Source organism: Olea europaea, chromosome 18 (assembly GCF_002742605.1).
Source record: "Olea europaea var. sylvestris chromosome 18, O_europaea_v1, whole genome shotgun sequence".
Lineage (NCBI taxonomy): Eukaryota > Viridiplantae > Streptophyta > Magnoliopsida > Lamiales > Oleaceae > Olea > Olea europaea.
In genome coordinates, this window is record NC_036254.1 from 28,695,036 (window position 1) to 28,701,043 (window position 6,008).

Sequence of the window (6,008 nt, forward strand, 5' to 3'; positions counted from 1 at the left end):
TATGACACAACATGGGACAAATATATCACGTCTCTTTTGCTTGATGTTGTACAATCCGGCTTATCAAACATGCCCATACGGTTCCCATTTCATTCCATTTTCAACAGATCCATGTTACAGTGCCAAGGACGTTTCAAGTGTTTGAAATGTGAAATATTTTCTAGCTGTTTTGTTCCATATTTTACTGCTGGTTCTCAATCAAACTCTAAATTAAATTGTATACAATACGACAAGAGCATTAAATTTGGTGAGAGAGTGATTCTTACTTCGCCATCCCAAAGTTCTTCCACGGATTTGTACTGCCCCTCTGGAAAAACAAAGTGATCGCCTGAGGGATTTCTTGAATTCGACTAACTTCTTCTTCAGTGAGCTTCCAGTCAAATATTTGAAGATTTTCTTTCATTCTTTCCTTGTCGAAACTCTTCAGTATGGGAATTACTACGTGCTCATGTATCCATCTCAAAGCTATCTGCATTTGTTTTCAGGGACGGATTTAGGATTGGATTCAAGATCGGGCTACAAAATTTCAAATCGGGCTATTACGCGGAAAAAAAAAATTACACATAAAAAACTGATTTTTTCCCAAAATAAAAAAATAAAAAAATACCTTAAAAAAATTACTCTTGGGCCTGAGGGAGGGGGGGGGGCTACAGCCCGGCCACCCCCCCGCCGCCCCCTCAATCCATTTCTGTTTGTTTTCACAAATCAATATAAAGTAAAAATCAAGTTAAGCTGATATTATTTCACCTGTGCTACACTTTCGTTTTTAGCTGCTGCGATCTATTTAAGAATTGGGCTCTGCATCACTCGATGGCTGCCCCCCGAACGGCACCATTAGCACCCAACGGGGACCACGCACAAAACAAGAATGTTATTCTCTTTGCAAAACTGAAGCAATTTTTTGTTGTTGCCACGCAACATTTATTTCAACCTGTAAAAGTCGAAACTATTTCCCATAAACATGATATTGGAGACTCAAAAAGTGTTGCAAAAGCAAATTAGCTAACAATTACTTGATTAACAGCAGGAGGGATGGTGGCATTTTCCAGAAGTTTCGAGAGTTTTGCACAACTGTAGTTGCTGACACCATTAGACTTTGCCAAACCTAACTTATAGCATTCTTCCATAGCCCTCCAAGTTTCATTTATGTCAAAATGAAGCAAGTCTTCTCCTGTAAGTTTGTACGGATCAGCACTGTCCTTAATCCTTATTGGTCAGTGTACAAGGTAAAGATCCACATATTCTAGCCCCAATTTCCTACAACATAACTAAAACCTTCATCATACTCTTGCAAAATCAATTTCCCCTATTTTAAAAGTAAGATTAAGTACCTTAGTGTTTCCTTGAGGGTAGGTAAAACAAGATCATGATAAGTATGTTTCCACAACAATTTCGAAAAGGCCACGGTCAAGTGCCGTAGGAGGCTGCAGTGTCGAAGTGGCTCAATGGCATCCACGAGGATGGATGTTAGTTGTTCAGGTGGTGGCATAGGATAAGTTGCTGTTCCTAGGCGTATTGTTGGAATCAAACATTCCTTTGAAAAATTTTCACTGTAGCCATAATCTGAATGGACGATTATTGTTGATTGAAACGGGCACAGACCATTTTTATGCTAATTATACAGTAATATAGACAGATAGAAAGCATAAAAGTTTTGACTCATTGTGTGAAGAAAACAATGAACACCAAAAAACATCATATAGTTTTGAGATCCACGTCAAGTAGTTAATCATTTTTTGACGTGATGCCATTAGAATGGCATCATTAGTTGTCACTTCACATGTATGCATTTTCTGAAAGAAGCCTCTTGGAGAAATGTTTCTGTTTTGCTCTCTCTATGACTGTGTTGATATATGGGAACGTGAATTAGGACAATTAGAGATGACAACTGAAGAATGTTTTTCTTTGCTATTTGTTTTCCCAAGTTCGATTAATATCGTATTTAAACGAGGCTCTTATTACAAAATGTCAAGGACACAAGTTTTTGAGATAGTTTCATTTTCACATTCTTTTTAGCTGCTTCAATATTTTCATTTTTCCCATCTCAAAGCACTCTTCTTTTTAGCTGCTGCAATATCTTTAAGAATCGGGCTATTCAGAGCAATTTTTGTTGCTGCCACGCGACATTCATTTCGACCTGAAAATTGTTCACATTACTTAAATTAAAGACTCAAAAAGTATGGTAAACTTGAGTTCCTACCTGATTAACAGCAGAAGGGATGGTGGCAATTTCTAAGAGTTGCCGACACCAATAGACTTGGCTAAACCTAATTTACAACATTCTTCCATGTCCTTCCTAGTTTCCTTCAAGTCAAAATGAAGCATGTCTTCTTCAGTAACTCGGAAATGTTCCGCACTTTGCTTAATCCTCACTGGCGAATGCACTAGATAAAAATCGACATATTCTAGCCTTGGTTTCCTATGATAAAAGTATACGCTTAGGAGAAAGGGTGAAATATCTTCGATTTTAATCTTGATTAAAGAAGTTAGATACTTTTGTTTAATTTCTTGGTACATGTTGGGATCCTTGGAGTTCAATCAAATAATAATCATCAATCAACAAAGGATTTCAAGGCAAAATCAAGAATATAAAATGGAAAGATACAACCCAATTTTTTGGCCAGAATGTGAACTGCCCCTTCTCCTCTTCTTGTGGCTGATTTATAGGCTCAGGAATAGTTCCATGTCATGCAAGTCACCTTCCACAGAGAGAGAGAGAGAAACCGGCAAAGAACCTCAACCTTCTACCAAGCCGAGAGAGCAAAATGGAGAGAGTGGTCATAATAAGAAGAGAAGAAACGACCTCTCTGCCAAAAACGTGGGGGGGGGGGGGAGCCTTTAAAACGGGGGGGGGGGGGGGAGCCTTTTTTGTGTCAACCATCAAGTCCATCAAGTCAAAACATCTCCCCCAAGACAAGGCAACAAAAATATCTCAAATAGATTAAATCCCGGCCGTCGATCCCATCCATTGGTCCATAATAAAACTAGACAAGCACAATCCATGTGAATTACACAAATAACACTTAAAGTTTAATGGAGTTAAGAGAACCATATTCTCACAATACATGAAAAGATACTCGAACATGAATGAACCACAGTTAATTATTGCAAATGAACTCTTTATCACAGACAAAGTTGAGTACCTGAGTGTTTCCTTGAGGGCAGGCAAAACAAGATCGTGATGAGAATCATTGGTCGACAATTTAGGAGAAACAAACACTTCATCGCGGCTCTTGATGAGGCTACGATCTAGTCCCCTAACCACAGCTTGGCCAAGGCACTCTTCCGGGCCATAGACGGCTGCCGTGTCAAAGTGGCTTTAGCCAGCCTCGATGGCATCCACGAATATGGATGTTAGTTGTTCAGGTGGTGGCCGAGGAAATGCTATTGTTCCAAAGCCTATTGATGGAATCATATGGCCCGAGTTTAACAATACTTAAGGAACTTGTACCTCGGTCACTGAGTTTTTGATTCTTGTAATTGGAATAGGCATCGGTCATGTCGATACTTATGAAATGAATGGCTCAACTTTTTCGTTATTCTTTATTTGGGCATCTTGAATCACTAGTTTGGATTTAAAAATGGGAGCCAGACATGACAGCATTCGGCCATTTTTGGACTATGAGTAAAGATAAGGCGAAAATATTCTTTGACAAAGGAAACGTCACGACTCTCTTTCAAACAGAATACGACAAAACATACTTCATCTATTCCTATTCTCTTAAAAAAGTGGATTTTGTTTTAATTTACTACTTTTCATTTTAATTTTCAACCAATTACATTGATCATCATTTGAATACCAAATTTGCATTTTCCATTTGAGATGAGATGATAGTTTGAATAAATAGTGATTAATGTATTCCCAACAGCAAATTTTTAATGTCTGCACCTAAGGATTGCAATCGCGCTCGTCGGCTCTGACCACTCGTGGCTCGGTTCAGAAAAAGTTCGAACCGGCTTGGCTCAGAGGCACCGAGCCTCATTTTTTAGAGTTGGCTCGAGTCGAGCTGGCCCGTATTATTAAAAAAAAAAAAAAAAAAAGGAAAAAGAGAGGAAAAGTCTGCTGCCTGTTGGCAGCAAATCAAGCTGCCTGTTTGGCAGCTAAAATTAGCTGCCAAACAGGAAGCAAGAGGTATATATTAAAAAAAAAAAAAAAAAATCTAGAAATCGAGCTCGGCTCAGCTCGGCCCCAAGCAAAAAAATTTGGCTCACGAGCCAGCTCGGCTGGGCTCGTTGACATCTTTACCTGCACCTCCTCTAACTGTAAATTTGTAGTGGTCTTCGAACTATTTTCTTATGCACGGTTTAATTTTGCTAAAAATCAAATTTTCTGTAGATTTTCGATGAAGGGAAAGAATCCATCGACCTCTTCTACGTTCTGTAGTTCCTGTATGTCTGTATCTATAAACGAGTATGGATTTATTTCTGTTATCTTTTGATTTAAACTTCGTGTGGTTTTGCCAGTTCAAGTTTTTCTTTTTATACAAGCTTGTAAATTGGCGTTAAACCTTCGTTATGAATATATTGCTGAAGAATGGAGTTGGTGTAGGAGGCGCGAATTTGAAAGAGCATAGACTGAGGGAAGAAGATGTTACAGAGGCAATACTCTATTTAGCAAGTGAGCATTAATCCAAATCATTTGTCGATTGGACTTATTGATTGACACAGGTTTTAGTACCGTCAATATTTCTATTTAAATTTGAATTGATTTTCCTAACTTAATTATTTGTTCGTAAAGGAAAATGGTTGTTGGCCAGGCCAAAAAAAGGGCCCAAAGCCAGGGTGCGGAGGTGTTTTCACCTCGGCCCTTGTATCTGAAATTTAAAAAAAAAAGTTTGAGATCGGGGGTTGAGGTGATGCCACCTCAGCCCCCTGTCCCTGAATCGGTAACTGAGCCGGGCTCAGTAGCAGAGTTCATTTGTAAATGGGATGTTATCCCTAAAAATAATTATTGTTGCAAAAAATTTATTTTTTTCTCATTTACAGATTTTCTCATCTTTCTTTTTTAGCAAATATTTCAATAGCTAAAGGTGGTTTATGGTCGTGGTAGTGGTGTCACATGGATTGTTTGACTGTGTGCTTTTCAAGTTTTAACAGAATAATGCTACTCAAGCTGGGATTTTTATCTTGGGTTTGGAGCCAGGGACCGAAGTTTTGCTAATAGAATAATGCTGCTCAAGATGGGATTTTTATCCCGGGTTTGGAGCCAGGTGTCGAGGTGGCAAAACCTCGGCCCCCTATGTGAATCTCGTGGACCCCGCCACCTCAACCCTGGATTGAAACCAGGGATTAAATCTCGGGTTCTTAAGCACTTCTATTTTTAATAATGGCCACGTCAAATAGTCACTTTTTCACCATTGGCCAAAAATTATTATCATTTACCATAGTTGTCTTTTGTTAATTAAAAGATAAGAATATCGTTAAGAATTTTATATAATTACAAAAATATGGGTTTGTTTAAAAGACAATAATACCCTTTAAGTTACAAACTAAAAATCGAAGATTTCTCACTTCAAATTTCAAAATCAAGTTACTTTCTTTATCTGTTATTTCAACACAGATAAAAACTCTTTCATTTTCATCTTCTTTAACCTTAAAATCTTATAAACTTATCAATCATTTAACATCAAAATTACGTTTATATCTAACATTTTGAATCGGTAAGTATATTTAACCCTCGTTTGTTTCTCATTATTTGCCCATTAAAATAAAAAATATGATCGTTATCTATCACATCAAACGACCATATTTGACTTTCTATCTCTTGCATGGGACCCGGCCAGTAACGTCTATATTTTTCATTCTTATTTTTATATTAATGTATACCAAACGGGGTTTTACATATATTTAATTTCATTTTCGTTAAATTAATATATTTTTTAAATTGTTAAATTTTATTTCAATAAATGCTATAACATACGTGGATAATTTTATGAAAAAAGGGGGAAAATAATATTGGGGTCGGATGGCCCTGCTTAACAGAAGGCCCGGCCACCTTTTTCCTCATC

At 37.5% G+C, this 6,008-nt stretch overlaps 1 pseudogene; it reads right to left on the reverse strand.

Moving 5' to 3' along the window:
- Positions 1 to 14: 14 nt before the first annotated feature.
- On the reverse strand, positions 15 to 3,608 carry LOC111368069 (annotated as a pseudogene).
- Positions 3,609 to 6,008: the final 2,400 nt, after the last annotated feature.